Below are 20,156 nucleotides of genomic sequence, written 5' to 3' on the forward strand. Positions count from 1 at the left end.
TACAAAGTAGTGTTACTGTGTGGGACTATTGTCCGATAAACATAATGGTAGCTGACAGATTTTTAAACATAGCATCTTTCCCTAATTTTATCAGACATGAAAAAACCATAGAGGCTTAGTGTCTTTTCTGTACTTTGACAGGATGATACTTGTTCAAGAAAATGCATTAACACTACAGAAAGTAATAAACAAAGAGTGTTGATAATAAGAACACAACTCTCCCTTGCATGTACAATTATGTGGCTAGCCTATTTAATTTATTGACCCTTTCACAGACCATTGCTTTTCTCTGATTGGCTATCAGGTAATGTTATGCTTTACTAACTGATATATCTCAGTTTAGTAATGTGTCATTTGCTAGCTACTTCCTACAAGGTTTGTTGGTCTTTGTAGAATCAGTATAAGCAATGATTTTAACTGAATTTCTATGTTATCTTTATGTTATTTTTATCTTTCCATGAACTAATTTTAACTGAAAAGTATTATAATAAAAGGTTTAAATAATAAAGAGTTGTTTTACCTTTGTTCTCAATAACGCTATAAGAATTTTGATATTCGTAGATCTTAGTCAAACAAATATGCTTGGCTTCTAGGGTGCGCAACAAGTCAAAATTATTGAGTTTCAAGGACGACAACAGCAATGTCAATAGTGAACTGTTTAATAAAATGCAAATTTTTAACTATTTTCAGGCATGATTTGAAATCTGTGAACAAAGATGTTTGGAGACCTGAAATTATCAAATTGAGAAATTTACACAGCATCGGTTAGAACAATACTGTATTTATAAAACAAAACTTTTATACTGTTTGTCAGGTTGAACAATCGTGTAATTCCCTTTCCTCAAAGTTGGAATCAAAATTCCGCGGCCGGTGCACGCATTTCTGCATTTATGCAAAAATGCAACTCCTTAAACCTATTCTGCCGAATTACTGAACGAGGTGCTGCATTTGGTGAAAAGTATTATCATGGCTTCTATTACCACAATTCGTGCTATGATGTTTCTAATTCTGTTAGAGATATCATTCCAGGACGAACTCCCACTCCATCATGTTATGAGGTATGTGAATAAAATTCAAATTAGCGCAAACTGCAATATTACTTGACATATAAGCTTGAATGAAGGCAGAGAAATATGTTATTTTACTGTGCAGACTAATTTAAAATTTATATATATTATATTGTAAGTTTTACAGTCAAAACTTGTGCTTCTATGTGGCTAATTTTTCACTGTGAAAGAGCAAGTTTTTGATAATCTTATAAAACAAGAGATTGATTGTGATAGGCTACATTATGATATTCTTATACAAAGCTGTAGAAATTATTAATTTCCGCCCTGGATAAACTTAGAAAAACAGCTAGTTTGAGTAGCCTACGGTGATCTGCTGGGACCACACCGAGCCAACATGGCAAAGGAAATGTTCTGCAGCATGCTGAGCAACCTTTGCTTGCAAGAGTATCAGCTGGTCGTACCTACCACACTGTGTGGGCTGGTACCGACCCTCTCCAGATTAAGGCTGGAGACTGTTAGCAGCTACCTTTCCAAAATTAATAAGGGGAGCTAACTGAACAGGTAGCGGTGATACAGAAACAATCTGTTAGCCTGCTTGCACTCTTAATGCAACAACTAAAAAAGCAGGTCCAGCAGTTGTAGAATGAGCAACGCTGCTCTAAAGTGATGGTCAGGCTAAAGCCCTTCTGCAATAGAGCTGCGATAGCCAAAGGCAAGTCCGATAGAACCTCCCAGGTAAAAAACAACTGAAAAAACAGCCAGTGAAACAACCATGGGCTACAACAAATGCGCTAACTACTGGTTACACAAAGGGCCTTACCACTAATAACTATGACAACAGATGCGGGGGTCAACTGATAGGACTAACAGAACCTAGTTGCACTAAAGCCCAGAGAAACTTAAAAAAGGAGTGGAGTATTATGGAAGGTATCTTCATAGATACTTACAACTAGTATGTGACTCTAGAAAGGTATGGTTACTTCCGCTGAACTACTTCAGGCATGGCAGTCAAAAGTAGACAAAACCCAAAAGAAACAAGGAAAGCTCGTCTAGCAGCCAACTAAAAGCCTTTCTTAAAAGCGACAGGGTCATCTTCAGCCGCATCTGGTCTATCGACCAGACGGGCAAACCAGATGTTTGCCTTAAAAGCAGCAAGCTCAAGAGTGCCTGGACCGAAACCGATCTTTTGAGAATAAAGATTAAACAGACCCAATTAAGGCACAAGCCCTACATCGGCCCAGTAAACTAGCAATTTTCTTGCATAAAAGCTAGAGGGACAATATATCTAATTTCCGACCAACACAGGGTGCGTCACAAACATACTGAGTAAACACGTGTTTGACAGGCTTCCCGAAGTTGCGCAGGGTCAAATAGAGGAGAGCAATAGCCATGGTCTCTAATCTAACGGGCCAGGCTGCAGTTATATGGGGTGACGGGGTCGAAACAGTTGTGGGATGTAAACGCTGAGAAAGTCTTTGCGGTGAGCCACATCAGATGTCATTCTTGAGATGTCAATCTTAGTGGCTCACTGGTGCATGATAAAATTTCAGCAGTTTGTGGTTTCCGTAGATGAATGGCTGCTGATGTGCATAGATAGACATGGGTGTCTGTTGTTGAGCAAAATGTAGGTGGTGAGAGACATGGTGGTGCCAGACGAAACCAAGATAGCCATTCCATGCCAAGTCACCACTAAAAACTACTGCTTATTAGGGCTAATAAAAAGTTGTTCGGGCACCCAGTAGCTTCTAACTTGAACTGGCCCTTTGCCCAAAAAAGCATAGTTAAACGGTGGTTAAATATCACCAAGCAGTCCCTGACACTCCAAGCTGGCACCAAAGTTGGTGCTTAACTTTACTATTCAGTTATTATAAAAGTATTAAGCATTTTGGTAAGTCTAGCAACTTGTTCAGATGTATTTTTAACTACTGAATAAAGGAACAACAAGTACTAAAGCAAGCGTTAAACAAAATGTCAATATATAAGGCAGTTATCGGCAAGGTCATTCGACAGCTAATTATCACAAGTACATACTTTGACACTCCTTAATTAGCTGGCACTTTAAACAGTCAATTTTTCTTTAAGAATGACGCACCAGTATGCAGCTTGAAGTTTAGGAAACATGTCGGCAACCGTCATATTGGTAGGGCAGTAGTGCAGGGTAATAATACCATTCATGAAAGTTTGGCAACAGTGGTGATACGTGATGTCATTATGCTTTATTTTAGCTGAAGTACAGAATTTTGAGCAACTGCTATTGTACTCTGATAGTTTTCCATAATTGCATTCGGACTGTGGTGGAACACAAGATTTCCATCCTCTCTTGTACAGTTTCTAACCAGAGTTATCTTCCCTTTCTTTCTTTTGTTAGCCACGCCCCTAAGGGAGGCTGGTCTTATCATCTAATTTGCATAATTTCATGTACATAAGGCAGGGTCTCGGCCCTTTGTATTCATTCAATACATGCAGTGCATTTGAATCATACTCGTTCTGCTACATTAAGCGATACCAGAACCACCCCGGCATATAGCTATCTCCAAAGACTTGGTCTATGGACTGTGTTGTGGGAATAGACTCATAAAAACACTGTCGACCTCTGTCGACCTCGTCGACCTCCGGTCGACCTTGTCGACCTAGTATAAAACCTCTTTGGTGCAATCCCTTGTGTGAAGTGGTTAATGTTGACCGGTGGAGTAAGCCGACCTAGTCGCCTCTGCGTGTTGGTCACGGGAAACCAGCACACAGCCCCTGTGAAGGGTGAATGTTGACCGGTAGAGTAAACCGACCTAGTCGCCTCTACGTGTTAGTCGCAGGAACCAACACACTGGTGGCAGCAGTGGGATTAGACTGCTGTATAAAGGACTTCTAAGACGACCCTTGTAACCATGCCAAGCAGCCGACGGACTGCTACCAGACATCTGGCTGAGGCAGAGCTACAACAGGTCGACCAGATTGGTCAGATGACAGAGGCTATTACCAGAGCCTTACAAATACCTAGGAGGGAGGCTAGCTTCAAGCCACCGACATTCGACGGGAGTGAAGATGTGGAACTATTCATCTCACAGTTCGAAGAGGTTGCAGAAGCTAATAAGTGGAATGAGAAGGCCATTCTCCTCCACCTGCGTGAGACATTGAAAGAGGGGGCCAGAGGTTGCAGTCGAGGAAATTCACCCGCCTCCATCTTCTCGGCCTTACGCACAAAGTACGGACTCTCCCCGAGAGAGGCCAAGAGTAGGCTCCACCTCAAGAGGGAGCCAAAGACTAGCCTCAAAGAGCACGCAACAGAAATGGAGCGTCTAGTGAAGATAGCATACGCTGACCTTCCGGACTCCTACCAAGCTAACATGGCCATGGATGCGTTTTCTCTGACTCTAGGAAACACGTACCTCCAACGCCATCTTTTGGCAGTAAGAGCCCAGAGCTTAGAGGAAGCAGTGCAGGCAGGAAATGAGTTCCTGCAAATTCAGCCCACTCTTCCTCGGCCTGGTGCTCGACCCCTAGTAATGACCGTGGAGAATGAGGAGACCACCCCTGCTACAGTCGCCCCCATCCACTCGGATCCCCCATCAGCCACCCTGAATGACGTCCTACTGGCTATAAAAGAGCTAACAGATGGACTAAAAGAAGGAAACCGATTGGGGCGGCGAGGAGCCGAGGGAAAGGAACCTAACTGTTGGGGCTGCGGCCAGACAGGGCACGTACAGCGCCGGTGCCCTCAAGCTATCTAAAGACAACCACCTCAAGCCACGAGGTCGAGAAACGATTCCCATCCACAGCAGTAGAGGGAAGTGCTGACTGTGGATCTACTATACCAATGCAAGACCAGTGGCAACGGCCACGACGGACTAGGCGACACAGGCTCTCCCCCTGGTCGCCACCGGTCCCCTTGCATAACCTGTATCAGCCCTTACCTGAGTGTGCAGGTCTCCCACCCTCAGAAACCAAGGAAGAAACATACGTCTGGCCAAAGCCGTCTCGGCCTTCCAAAAGAGGCCCCCAGAGAATGAGCGAAGCCGGACAAACTCATGGAGATGAATTGTGGAAGCCACATAATAGCAGCTATTTCTTGCCAGGTCGCATCGGAGGGCAGCCCGTCCAGTTTCTCGTGGACACCGGATGCACGTCTAATCTGTTGGGACGGCATGTTTTTGAGCGCTTACCCAAGGATGTCAAGAGCCGATTAGAGGTTCGAGAAGACTATGGGCGGATGGCAGATGGTACACGGCTGCAATTTCACGGACTCATCACTCTCCCAGTCAGAGTCGGGAGTGTCCAAGTCACTGTATCTCTAGTGGTGTGTGCCCTGAAGGAGGATGCCATCCTGGGCATGCCATTCTTGGTCGACCACCACTGTGAGATGAATTTTCAGCAACCCACGTTGGTGTTAAATGGGCAGAAATTGATTTGCACTGACATAGAGGGTTGACCCCTGACAAGTGGAGTTCAGACAATGCGAGCCACAACGCTTCCCCCTCGAGCCGAGGTCCTAGTTGCTGGGCGTCTCACGTCCTCATCCTATCAGCCAGTAGGGCTAATCAAAGGAGTAAGAAGCAGTTATATGGTGGCCGCCAGCCTACATCAACCCGGTAAAGAGGGAAGAGTGGCCATCCGCTGTATGAATCCTACCGACCATCCAGTCTGCGTGACGGCAGGGACGATTGTGGGACAATGCACTGGAGTAGGGCCGGACGAAATAGGGGTTCCCTAGACAGCAAAGGAGGATGTCGAGACTCCTAAGGAACATCCCCCTTCACCTTCAAGCGTGCCCCCCCACATGCAAGACTTGCTCCAACAAGCGGCGCCGCATTGCTCCGTCCCCTACCGAGCACAGAAGGATGGAAGACCTTTTGGTTCGTTATGCGGATGTGTTCAGCCAAGGAAGCAAAGACGTGGGGCGTACCACTCTGGTACAACATGAAATCCCCCTTCTCCCAGAGGCACAGCCCATCCGTCAACCCCCATATCGAGTAGGACATGAGAAAGAAGCCGAAATCGAGCGACAGGTTTCGGCTCTTGAGAAACAAGGCATGATTGAGCCCGCTCACGGGGCCTGGAGCTCTCCGGTGGTCTTGGTGAGGAAGAAGGACGGGGCGTGGCGACTATGTGTGGACTATAGAAAGCTCAATAGTGTCACTCGCCAGGACGCCTACCCCCTTCCCCGGATCGACGAGAGTTTAGATGCCTTGTCCGGCAGCAAGTTTTTCAGTACCCTGGATATGATGAGCGGGTATTGGCAGGTACCTCTCTCTGCTGAGGCCCAGGAACGGTCAGCATTTACCACATGCAGTGGATTATGGAGATGGAAGGTGCTCCCCTTTGGGCTGACCTCCGCTCCGGCTTCCTTCCAGCGGCTAATGGAACGCGTCCTCCAAGGGCTACACTGGAAAACTTTGCTGCTATACCTAGACGACATCATCGTTATGTCGGCAGACTTCTCTAGTCATGTAGCTAGGCTGGCAGAGGTGTTGGAACGATTGAGGCAAGCAGGATTAAAATTGAAGCCCTCTAAATGCAGTCTGTTCCAGACCCAAGTCAAGTACCTGGGCCACATAGTCAGCGACACTGGAGTGGCTACCGACCCTGAGAAGATTCAGGCCATCAGTAAATGGGCAGCACCACAGGATGTGACTCAATTAAGATCGTACTTGGGTACTACTGGGTACTACCACCAATACGTACCTGACTACGCCTCGATCGCCAAACCTCTCACCCTGTTGACAAGCGAGGGGGCCCCCTGGAAGTGGGGAGAAGATGAACAGGAAGCTTTCCTTAAGCTCAAGTGGTCACTGACGCACGCTCCGGTACTGGCATATCCTGATCCCTCTTTACCCTACGTACTCGATACTGATGCTAGTAATGTAGGGACCAGAGCTGTGTTATCCCAGGTCCAGCAAGGCAAGGAGCGACCTATAGCCTACTATAGCAAGACCCTCTTCCCCGCCGAACGCAACTACTGCGTGACTAGAAGAGAGCTGCTGGCAGTCGTGCTAGCTGTCCGACATTTCCGGCCATACCTATATGGCAGAGAGTTTACCATCCGGACAGATCATGCCTCCTTGGTTTGGCTGCACCGGAGAAAGGAACCCTCTTGCCAGGTGGCCCGATGGCTGGAGAGCCTAGCCGAGCACAAGTATCGAATCATCCATCGAAAAGGCGTTAAGCACGGTAACGCCGATGGGTTGAGTCGACAACAGTGCATCGACTGCCGGCAGTGTGCTGCCATTGAGAAGCGGGATCGGGGGCCAACTAGGTCACAAGTGTGTGACTCTCTAGTACCCCCAGGGACCAATTGGGAAACTACCGTACCAGTGGACCCAGTTCCAGTACAGCCACCAAGAGGTACAGGAGGACCCAGTCCTAGCGCCCACCAGTTGGACGAAGACGAATGGCCTCGACTACCCAGCAGCAGACATACATCAGGGCCCAGCCTCTCGACTCCCACACCAGCCAGCCTAATTCCAGTACGGCTGCCATGCGGTGCGGGGTCACCCAGAGTGTTGGACTACCCCCTCAGAAAGTCTCAAAACCCTCGGTTATGGGCCATCAAGGTGGCAGGTGAGCCAGGACTCGTTGTGGAGACTGACCAAGTTACAGTACGATCAGACGCTAGGGCCACGAGTTTAGATTTCTCACCGTCAGATGCCCCAAAGGTCCCAGAATTGTTGACAGTAGTACAAACCTCACTAGATGAAGTACGAGCATTGCAACAGAGACCCGCTACCGACCTAGGGATAATTTACCAGGCCGTCAGGAACCGGAAAAGAGTCGAAGAGGCAGTATTGCAAGTAGGAAGCTCCGAGTTGCAGCGGTTGGCCCGGATGTTCCATCAGCTCCAGAATGACGAATCAGGTGTATTGACCCTTCACCTCATTCAGAATGGGCGAGAAAGGGTGGTGGTGGTGTGCCCCCAAACTCTGCGACAGGAGATCCTGTGGAAGGCCCACGAACAAACTCACTGCGGTGTGGAAAGGACCCTGAAGCGCGTCCAGTTGGATTGGTACTGGCCGGGCATGACTGGAGATATCAGGAGGGCAGTTCTCTCCTGTGAAGTTTGCCAGCGGGCTAAGACAGGAAAGGCCCGGACCTCCGGAAATCGACAACGGTTGTACGCTGGGAGGCCATGGCAACGTCTAGCAGTAGATTTAGTGGGACCCCTACCTCAGACACCTCGAGGAAATAGCTGGGTGTTGGTACTCACTGACCATTTCACTCGGTGGTCGGATGCCTTGGCTATCCCTGACGCTACAGCTCCAACGGTGGCCCAAGTCTTGGATGAAAGAGTATTCAGTTACTTCGGTCTGCCCGAAATTATCCACACTGACCAGGGGAGCCAATTCGAGTCCTCTTTGCTTCAAGAGCTATGTGACTTGTGGGGAGTCGACAAATCTAGGACCACTCCGTATCACCCCGAAGAAAATGATGTGGTTGAAAGAAACAACCGAGTATTGGGTGACTCCCTACGAGCACTTTTACTGGGCAGAGGACAAGAGGACTGGGATCAACTATTGCCACAGATCATGCGGAGGCTGCGAGGGCTACCGCACTCCGCCACTAAGGAAACACCCAATTATTTGATGTTGGGTCGAGAGCTTCGTCTTCCTGACCAATTGCTGCATGGAAATAGGTTGGAGTCATTTACTAGCACACACGAGTATGTCCAGACTGTTCACGACCGGTTGATACAAGCTCACACTCTCTTCCGAGATAGACAGAAGGAAATTGTATCAACCGATGTGAGGGAGCCTCCACTGTTCAATGAGGGTGACCTCGTATGGTTGCTAAGCAAGCGGAGAAGAAAAGGCGAAAATCCGAAATTAGCGGCCAAGTATGTGGGACCCTATCGCGTACTAAGAAGTCACGAAAATCATACGTACGAAGTAGAAAGATATGGACAGCGATCCACTCAGGCCGAAGGAAGATTAAGGCTCTGTCGCCCTAGCCCTGTGCAACAAGGTCGAGCCCCAACTGAAGTCGAACCTGCCAGACGTCCCAACATGAGAGGTTATCCCCGGAGACGAGTATCACAGAAAAACGGTAATCCAGATGCTGTTATTTCCGAATCACTTCTGCCTAGTCGATTAATAGATTTACCAATACCGCAATCGCCAGGAAGATTGGAACCACCTCGGCTCCACAACGAAGATTTTTTGGTCTCTCCAAGTGAACACAACTCTGACTCGAGGGCTGACCTCAACACTAGCTGCGAATTGGCGACCGAAGAAACAAAAGCTACGGGGAATGAAGGAGTCCAGGCTAGTACCACTGAGACCGGAAATAACACGCGGCCCCAACGAATAAGAAAGCCCCCTGCGTATCTAGCAGATTACGACACAAGTACTGTCCAATCAGGAGAAGCCAGAAGGGGTCAAGGCCGAAGGGCGGCCATTTTGGAAAATAAAGAAAGCTCTCTCACTGTTTGTTACCAGCTCGACACGCACGCACACGCACACTTACACCCTCCAGCCTCAGACGAACGGCCTGCCGCCTGGAAGAGTTGGCTAACCAGATGTCGACTAAGTGAAAGATTACGATACAGATTCCGTTAAAAACATTGACTATTCCTAGAAACCATTATTTACACATCTTTTATCTTGTAGTATATTCTAGCGCGTTTGTGTTTTTTTAATTTTTTTTTTGTTTTTTTATTATAGCCGATTGCCGTCTATAGGGGCGGCGTGTGTGGTGGAACACAAGATTTCCATCCTCTCTTGTACAGTTTCTAACCAGAGTTATGTTCCCTTTCTTTCTTTTGTTAGCCACGCCCCTAAGGGAGGCTGGTCTTATCATCTAATTTGCATAATTTCATGTACATAAGGCAGGGTCTCGGCCCTTTGTATTCATTCAATACATGCAGTGCATTTGAATCATACTCGTTCTGCTACATTAAGCGATACCAGAACCACCCCAGCATATAGCTATCTCCAAAGACTTGGTCTATGGACTGTGCTGTGGGAATAGACTCATAAAAACACTGTTGACCTCTGTCGACCTCGTCGACCTCCGGTCGACCTTGTCGACCTAGTATAAAACCTCTTTGGTGCAATCCCTTGTGTGAAGTGGTTAATGTTGACCGGTGGAGTAAGCCGACCTAGTCGCCTCTGCGTGTTGGTCACGGGAAACCAGCACACAGCCCCTGTGAAGGGTGAATGTTGACCGGTAGAGTAAACCGACCTAGTCGCCTCTACGTGTTGGTCGCAGGAACCAACACAGGACTTTCCCATTTTCCTTTGAGGTCATGCAGCAACTTCTTCATTCGCAACACTTCCTGAGTAATAGTACTCAAGGCAATGTCAAGACAGTCCGTGTTGTACTTTTTCAACTTACAGCAACGACTCTGATAAGTTATATATATTATGGTGTTAATATTCTGTCAGAGGTATCACCTGATTAATCTGCGTTTGAGTAAGCAACCATATCAGGCGCATTTTCCATTGGTTTCTTGCCATAGTTTCTTATACTTTTTAGATATCAAAATATTCTTTTCAATATTAGCCTGTGCCGCTTACTTAACTTTGATAAAATCTGGCAGCCAACTAAACTTACCACTTCAGAAATATCTGGTATGATTCTAACAAAACAAGAGATTTCCACAGATGACTGAATTAACTTTTGATCCACAGCTTGTTCAGAGTCAGTTCATCTCATGAGTCTAATAGTTTTTTTTGCCATATTTTGGCAAAAATAGACTGTTGAACCCAGAAACAGCTATTGAGCTCTTGTATGACTGTCATGTCAAAGATATAATGCTGCTTTTTATATCTCTGAATGTAAAGAACTTGGCAATTTTCTATTGTACTTGTTATACTCTAGCTTCTGTTTTGGCAGCAATCACTATATCGTTCAAATATACAGCGGTATATACCATCTCTCCGTTTGAAACTTGAAATATGCAGACCGTTTGAAACTTGAAATATGCAGAAACCACTTCCTGTGTGTTTTATCCCCACTGTATGGAGTTGCTTGTTCAACTCAGCATTCCAGCACTTTGATGACAGTTTCAACCCATAAATGTTTGTTTGTAGTTTAAAAAAAAAGATTTTCCTTTCATTTTTGACAAAACATAGAAAATCCCATATATATACTTCTTCACTTAGCTTACCATTATAAAATCCTGTGGTCACATTTGGTCACTCCATTTGGTAAAACTGTAAGCTACGTTTTGTGGAAAGACCAAAAACCATTTGAGTGACCTTATTCTTACCACAGAAAAGAATGTCTCATCAAAATCCTCTCCAAACATTTAGCTAAACCATTGTAACATGAGCTTTGCTTTGTATACTTCCATTAGAGTCAGCTTTCATTTTAATCACCCATTCACTGCTGACTGTCTTTCTGCTAACAGGCAGTTCAGTTAACTCCCATGATGTTATCCAATAGCTAGCTCATGTTTGCCTTTCTGATTTCTAGAAGTCGTTTTAGGTTCATCTGCATTGCTTCTACAACTGCAGATGGTTTTCTCTGTAATTTATGAACAACTTACCAAATACTAGAAAACCATAGAATTCCGGTGAATTTTCTGTCGAGCAGATCTTTGTTACTGCTGACATCCTTGATCATTCTAGGAGCTAAAAGTGTCAGGATGGCATTTGGCCTTGTACAGAATGTACAAGGCCAAATGCCATCGCATTTGAGATCTCATAGCATTGCTCTATCTCTTTGAGATCTGCATGTAGATCTCAAAAGATAGAGGTTACAAAAGCTTCTGCCCAGAATTCAGCAGGAATGTTATCATCAGCAGAAATCTTGTCATTTTTTGTCAGAGTTTTTTGTTAATTCCTTCATTTCCGCCATTTTGATCAGGTGTTTTAGGAACATTAAACTCATTCCCAATTTTTTGTCCTTTAGCTAGTTCTCAAGATCCTTGAACCTATACTCTTCACCAGCCTTTCCACTTTCAGCCCAGAGGATTTCGCAGCCAAAGTTTTTCATTCTATAAATTTCCTGAAAACATCGCTTATGCCCATGATTGAGTATGTCCACATGAAATGAGTTTTATCATCAATGAGCTTATAATGTACTCATTTTGACCTTTTAACTTTGCCTCAAAATCACACATACGTCACTGTGTACTAGTCCTAGTCTAAAGACCCTGTAGATACATAGCGGCTGTTTTAAAAAAGTAAGCGGTGCTGCTTCCACATTAAGCATACCTCACAAATCTTAGTTTCTTTTGCAATCAAACTCAAAATCGATAATCAAGGCATTTTCAGCAAGTTTCGTAGTCTTACAAAATACAGATGACTGTAATGTTTATACCACGTATCTTCTTGTGAGCCATTTTTGCTTTCAACAGTATTGACCGCACCATGCATTAAGCACTGCAGCAAAAATAAACTACCAGCTCTTCTTGCAGTAAAAATTTGCTGATTATGTTTGTCGACGATCTCACCTCTATAGCCTTTGAACTATGTGATTAGTCCAGCTTTGGATGCTTTCGTTACATTTGTGAGGTTATAGGACAGCTCAGAAATGCACAATGTATTGAGCAGGTAGTCCCTTTCAATTCAAAATCTTGGGTATATAACTGCATAGTCATACTAACAACTCTATTTTTACCCTCAAGAGCTTGACCACCTCTAAGGGCAACCATTGCAGACATATCCAAGGTTATCAGGTCTGGAGATGCTGCTTGCTAGTGACTTTATATGACAGGTGCTCTTGAATCAATTATCTGCGTTGCACTTTTCTCACCTTGGCTGAATCCAACCTTTGCTTAGCAACAAATACTGCGCTTTCATTCTCTGAGCTGCCCAGCCAAGCTAATTTAGCTTGTTTAGCTCTACGTATGATATTTTCATTTATTTGTGTTTTCATATTTCTTCGGGTTTGGAGAAAAAGTCATGACTGCACCCGTAACAAAACACTCGTAAAATTGTAATTTTTCTTTACTTTCAGCCTTGCATTTAATCTATCTTATTGCTCATCTCGCCTGCAATTTCCTTTAGTTTTAATTCATTGTGAAGCAATCGCTCAATCACCACTTTCATCTTTAGAATTTTAGCATTCTCTTCCAATGCTATGAATCAAACATTGTATGAATCCGGCACGCTAACCAGTAAATTCACTACCATTTCCTTCTATTTTATTGCTGCATAAATTACTACTAGTTGGTGGAATATTTCTGTCAAAGATTTTATTTGTTTAGACATTCTATCTCCGTCTTTGAAGCTCATAGCGTTCAGACATTTTTGAAGGTCAAATTTATTAGCCCATGTCTTTTGTTGGAATTACTCTTGCAATCTTTTCAAACAGCAATAGGGTGAGCTGGATCACCAATCAGATATAGAAGCGAAGGATCGGCAGGAAGTACATGTACAATGATTGCAAATACTTCTTCTTATTTGACTACAAACTTTGAGAACCTCCATGCCTCAGAAGATTAATCAGAAGTATTATCCTTGCCATCCACGCTTGCCCATGTCTTTTTTTTAATAAGCACCTTTCTGCACTATATCTTCCATACTTCATAGTTTGCTCCATTGAGTAGTGCAATCAAATTTATGTAGTACATAGTATCTGAGCCTATAACCTGTTGAACTTTAGTATTTAGTTGAAAAAAGTCTGGATCTATATTAAAGTACAAGACCACAAGATGTATGAGGAACCACCATGATTATCCTACCTGAGCCGAAAGGCCTGTAGCAAGAAAGCAAAGGAGGCAATGGCGCCAACCCGCCTGAAAGATGTGTTCTAGGGGTCTCAGAAAAACTGCAAGGAGCCTGGACAGGCCAAGCAACTGGCTGACCTTTTGACATGGTATCAAGTCACCTTTAGCATAAGCAAAAACGCTGGGAGTTGAACCTTTAAAGAAGAACACTCTATATTTTACTAAAAAAAGGAACTCGACCCATAGGCCAGTGCGGTATCTGCAGCTATGAGCCAAGTAACCGGAAGGACCAAAACCAAGTGCTTCAGCACTTTGCTGTTTTTGTGTGTTCTTTTGCATGGCAGCAAATGTTAAGGAACTGAAGGATAAAGCACCAAAAAGACACCAGGATGGCCGGTATGGAAACCTGGTGAATCAAATAGACCAGCCCAAACAAAAAAAGTTTTCACACTGCAGTGTCTGAATCCTCAGCTTGAAGATGAAGCTGCGTAACCACCTCCTTGACAACAAAATGCCAACTCATCCAAATGCAATGATAGCAGTACGCTTGAGAGGACAACAAAAGCTTGCAGAAAAGGTATTCACTTCTATCCAGAGCAGTAGGCTAGCCCCAGAGGAGTCGAGCATCCTCATTCTGCCCACCGACCTCTTTTGCTAGATTCTGGAGGGCAGGCTTGCTAGCCAGACTCTCAAAAACAGGCAGCAGAGAAGAGCCAACTAACTTCTGACTGATAGCCACTTCTGAGCACAAGCAGCCAAAGCCAAAAACTCGGAGTTAAGCGCCAGTGACAGAAAAAGTGACATCTATGGCATGGGGCACAGCATCACTGCCTCTGGGTTCATCTAGTGAGCAAGAGGTAGCAGAGTGAGATAGAGACAGCTCAGCAGCGCTGGGCTGAGATAGAATTGGCCAACCCAGCCAAGAGAAGAACTGGCTGAGCACTGGCTGTTGGCAGAAAGATCAGTCGAGTTCTAAGGAAGAACAGCCATGCTATTGCTACAAAAGGGAGTTTTCAATCAAGACCAAAAAAGCAAAGCATGGAAAAGATTAATGCAGACATGCAGCTGTGTGTAAATGTTGAATACTCTGAGCTGTATTAGGATATTGAAACAAATATATGTATTATTACTCAAACAAGCGACTGGTTTTAAAGGGTCCCCGGTGTTCTTTTGCATAAAAATTTTATCATGACATTTCGTTTTTCAGTCGAAATTTGCATAGACCAGTAAATCAGTTAACTATAATGAACCAGTTTAGTAAAAAGCTACTAGTGATGCAAGCTCCAAACTGGGGCTTAGTAAGGTTTATTTTTTCGACAAAGCTTAGACACGAATTAAAATGTTAGTATTGATGATACACCGAAGCATTTCCGCTGGCAGCCATTTTAATACGTTTCCTTAACGCCATGCTGCACTCTCATACAGTAGAAGATTTTAACGCAAAGTCAAATCAAATCTCTCACATTAAATTTTGAGCAATTTTTATAGAGTTACATAAAGTACCATATGTGTCTCATTTTGCTGATTTGATTGCGCCAAGAAAATTAATTTTGTGTGCGAAACTTGGAAATTTTATAAACAGTTAATAAAAATATGCCATTCTTGTAATTCATCTGTTTATAACTTACACATTAACTCATGTTATGCTTTCGTGAATAAGGATTTTGAACAAATAAGTTTTGGTCGATAATCTAGTTCAAAAGTGAGTAATGTTACGTAATGTGATTAAATAGTGTTGCGGGTGTTTTTAGGTAATATTTTTTAAAAAGTTAAAAACATTTTCTATAAATTTTTATGACTTGAAAAAATTGATAGAACCTAGTATTTCGCCCATTTTAGACAAAAGATTATGCAAGTCAAAACTTAACTTATCTGCTACTGTTAATGCAATATTGCTTTTTGCTGTCAGTTAAACTTTAACCTTCAACCTTTGACATTACTCGAGCACTATTGAGCAAAACTCTGCAAAGAAAGACTGTATATACACATAATAAGTTACAGAACAGCAACATTTTGAAAAACTTGGTCTTGTACAAGTACAACTTTAAATGTTTATTTTGCTTTTGCAGATTTTCTTCAGAATAGAAAACCTTTTTGACACTTTTTTACCAAATGCACTGTGCACTTATTATAATACTGCTTTGATCAGATACCCACTTAATCAAGAGAAGGCATGCCTACGATCACAAGGTGGGAATCTACATCCTATCAGTTCTGTAAAATACATGATTTTTTTTATTCATTTTCAAGTTTTATTGGCTTGGAATGTTCGCTATAACTAAACTGTAACAACTGTACTGACTATTATCTTTGTTACATAAATTGCAGGTTCATTCTATTACATAAAGGTGAATAAGTCTAAAAACAAAAACTGTTTACTGAAACTATAATTATTAGCCAAATAACGTGGAAATGCTTGAACATACATGATAACTTGTTAATTAGAGATGTTTAAAGTTCTTTACTAAAACTGTTTAAGTACACAAAGTGTTTACTATTTGAATGTTCGCTATAACTAACTTGTAACAATAGGAATTTATTTTCAAGTTTAAACTAAATTTTTTATGTAACAAAGATAATAGTGAGTTATCAATATAACTGACTAATCAAATATAAATTTGATATTATTATTAGTTATCAATTACAGTATTAGGATTGCATATAATAATTCAGGTTCATTAAAATACAAAATATGGAAAATTTCAAAACCAGCCAGGTCTATTAGATATTGTAGTGACGTGTAACCAGGTCTATTAGATATTGTAGTGATGTGTAGCCAGGTCTATTAGATATTGTAGTGATGTGTAGCCAAGTCTATTAGATATTGTAGTGATGTGTAGCCAGGTCTATTAGATATTGTAGTGACGTGTAGCCAGGTCTATTAGATGTTGTAGTGACGTGTAGCCAGGTCTATTAGATATTGTAGTGAAGTGTAGCCAGGTCTATTAGATATTGTAGTGACGTGTAACCAGGTCTATTAGATATTGTAATGATGTGTAGCCAGGTCTATTAGATATTGTAGTGATGTGTAGCCAGGTCTATTAGATATTGTAGTGATGTGTAGCCAAGTCTATTAGATATTTTAGTGACGTGTAACCAGGTCTATTAGATAAAAGAAACTTGGAGACTTGTAAACATTTTATTCAAATCTCATGTTTATATAGCTGATCTACTAGAAAAGTATTTGATAAAACAATAAGATGCTTAAGGAACAAACTTATTTTTTTATGCTACACTTGATAAAATCAAGTAACTTTTTGATAAACTCCTCATATCTTCTAGAATGAGTGTTACCCAGTATATTCTATGAACATTTAAGTATTTGTAAGAAAAAACTGCTTTTAATCAAATTAAATGAATATAATTTTGTCCAATATTTACAGTTACACATATTTCAGTGCCAGCCCCACCATCTGGACTCTCCCTGGCCAAAATTAATGGTTCATACATTTTGGAAGTCGAAGATGCCGGTTTGGGCACCAACTATGAAACATTTGAGATAACGCTGTCTGCAGTGGAGGTGTCTAATATCACCATTTCAAGGACATGTGGTACGTGCAATAGTCTGTGGCGCATACAGATGTTAAAATAATGTATGTTGTATAACACATAGAGCTAATGATGAAAAGTTTTAAGCATTGCACTACAGTATGTTTACTATTATATAATCCATATGCTATTGTTAGCATACATATTGTAAAATCATTTGCCGGTCTTTACTTTGGCACGATCTAGACTATTACATGTACATAAAAAAAAGAGAATGAGTATGGTTTCATTCACTTTTATTAAAGAAGGAAAATCCATTAGCCGAGGAGCGTACGACTATTGCTCTAACCAACTGACCGAGCGCGCTTCCTTTATACACAATAAATTCACTGCTCTGAATAATGAAACCGAATAAGGAAAACTGTATAACAATAAATATGAATGGATTCGCTAATGCGCTGGCATGGCTATAATAAATTACAACAGCGATACAACAAAAGCAAAACATAATAGCGATAAGTATAATGAACAAGTTATTAACAATATAATAAAGCAAGTGCAAATACAACATGCAAGATATAGACATATAGAAATATTTACGTACAAGAATTGAAAAGTCATGGTCCACCACAATATATGTGTTATGGAGAGTCATATATCATGGCAGTAATTTACATGTATAATGTAACATGTTAAGCTAAGCATCACAGGTATAAATCATGGCAGTCTGGCTACCCTCAGTTATAAAGTTAGTAAAGAGTATATGTGATTATATATGGCTTGTCTACCAATTGGAATAAAATGTTTTAACGTAACATATAGATGCACACATTCCAGGCATTCATTTAATTTTTGTTTGACAGAATTTGCAATGAAATTGTGTTGTTTTATAAAAAAATTTGTATACAACTTTTCCTAATAATTTCTTTCCCTTTGTAAAATTTGTGTAGAAATATAATTTTATTTTTTTTACCAAAATTAAAAAAAATCTTTTATAATAAAATTAGGACTGACCTTAAAACCGCTTGAAGTTGGTTTAATTGAGACAGTTTAATCAATTTAGTAATTCTCACTTACATTATTCTGATAAAGACAGTGTCCTAGAGCAGTGTTATTGTTTTTATTTGGACTGATAGACTAGCCATACAATAATTGTTCTAAGTAATAAACAAAGCATGAGAGATAAATAGTCTAACATGAGAGTGACCACACAATATTTGGATTAACAAGTCTAACTCAGTAATAAGTTACCTGTTAGATTTGGAAACATTAAACACATGTACAATCTGCATAAATTGCTGCTTTTTATCTGTTAAAACATTTTTTTGTTTAGAATAAAAGATTTTTATTGAATATTTTATTTTAAAACAAAGTTTTATTGAAGATTTATTAAAAATTTGTTTGAATGAAAGTTTTATTTATTAAACAAAAAATTTATATCATTGTTAGTAAAATAATCTATTATTTACCTTAAAACACCAATTAGATCTTATGCTATTACAATGATGTTGTGTTACAATATAGTTGATTAATCTACAGCTGATGATTAGTGGTTATTCTATAGCCAGATCAACATGAGAAACTCACTTATCAGCTCATCACTAAAATAAAGAAAAATTTACATTAGCTGTACATTTTCTGTTAGAAATGTTGGTAAATCTAATGGTAGTACTCGGAAATTTGTGAATTTTAATTACTGTTATTTCTTAATATTATTATTACTTAGTATTATAATTATTATTTGTGATTACATATGCAAGACTAAACTGCAAGACAGCCCTAAATAATATTAGAAACTGGATTTTTTGAACTCCTTGTATGTCTATGCATAAGTGTTTTACTATACCTCATACACTTTCACCTTCTCATCCGTCTTTTCCAATACGATTGATATTAGCACTTAATTAATTTGTGGAATTACAGAGTTTGGAAATGTGGCCCACGGAAAGCCAACAAGAATGTACGGAACTCATAACGAAACAGCAGCCTTTGCCGTTAATGGAGGAGTAAGAAACTTTTGTGACTTTGCAAGGTCAACAGTTTCTCGGGATTGGTGGACAGTTAATTTACAAAAACTTTACAACATTCGAACAATTAAGTTTTACATTTCAAACAATACAAGTAAGTAGAAATAAAGGTTGTGCTTAGATACTATGGCTTCTAGAGAGACTATTACATAGGTTCACTCTGAGTGCAGAAACATTCAAAAAATCGTTGATTAAGTCTGTTTGTGTTCAAGTGGAGTTATTTTGCTTGCTAGTTATAAGCTCCAAGCTTGAAAGGCACATTAAATAACAGGAAGTTTTAATTTACTGTTTTCTATTGACGAGAAGAGAAAATAAATAAAATTCAAAAATTAATTTTTGTTAGAAAACATTTATATTGAAATTTAAAATTTAAAAACTTAAATTTTAATAAAACTTTAATTTTAAAATTAATTTAAAATTAAAGTTTTGATTAACAGATTTCTAATAATAAGAAATAGCAAAAAATAAAACTTAAAAACTAATTTTTGCTACAAAACCTTTAAGGTGCTTTTAAAAATAAAATGCCCTTTATAATTTCACTAATTTTGGAAACTCGGGTTAGTTTCAAGTGGCCTTTTTAAAATACTGCCCTGATGACTAACCCGGAAGTAAACTAGCCAATCATTAGGCAGTTTGAACAAAGATCATTAGTGAGTGAAAAACCTTTTTTTAATTTCATTTTTATTCATGTAAAACATCTAATAAAATGGGACCAAAAAGTAAAAGTGACCAAAACTAAACTGAGAGCAAAGTGAGTGCAGTTGAAACTGTCAACAAACAACAAACTGGCATGGACTAGCAACCAATAAGAATGATGAATGTGTTTGCGGCTGTAGTATAAACTTAAAAAGTACACTTGTACTTATCATGTGCAGAGAAAACTGGTAGTCAGAAAAATTGGCTAAACTAACAACAACTAAAAAGCAACAAAAAGTTGTACACTTACAATTGTCTTTGGTCAGTTTGTATCTGCTTAAGGTAACAGCTCATATCTGTTTACTGTACCAACTCATATCTGTTTACTGT

Source organism: Watersipora subatra, chromosome 3, assembly GCF_963576615.1.
Source record: "Watersipora subatra chromosome 3, tzWatSuba1.1, whole genome shotgun sequence".
Lineage (NCBI taxonomy): Eukaryota > Metazoa > Bryozoa > Gymnolaemata > Cheilostomatida > Watersiporidae > Watersipora > Watersipora subatra.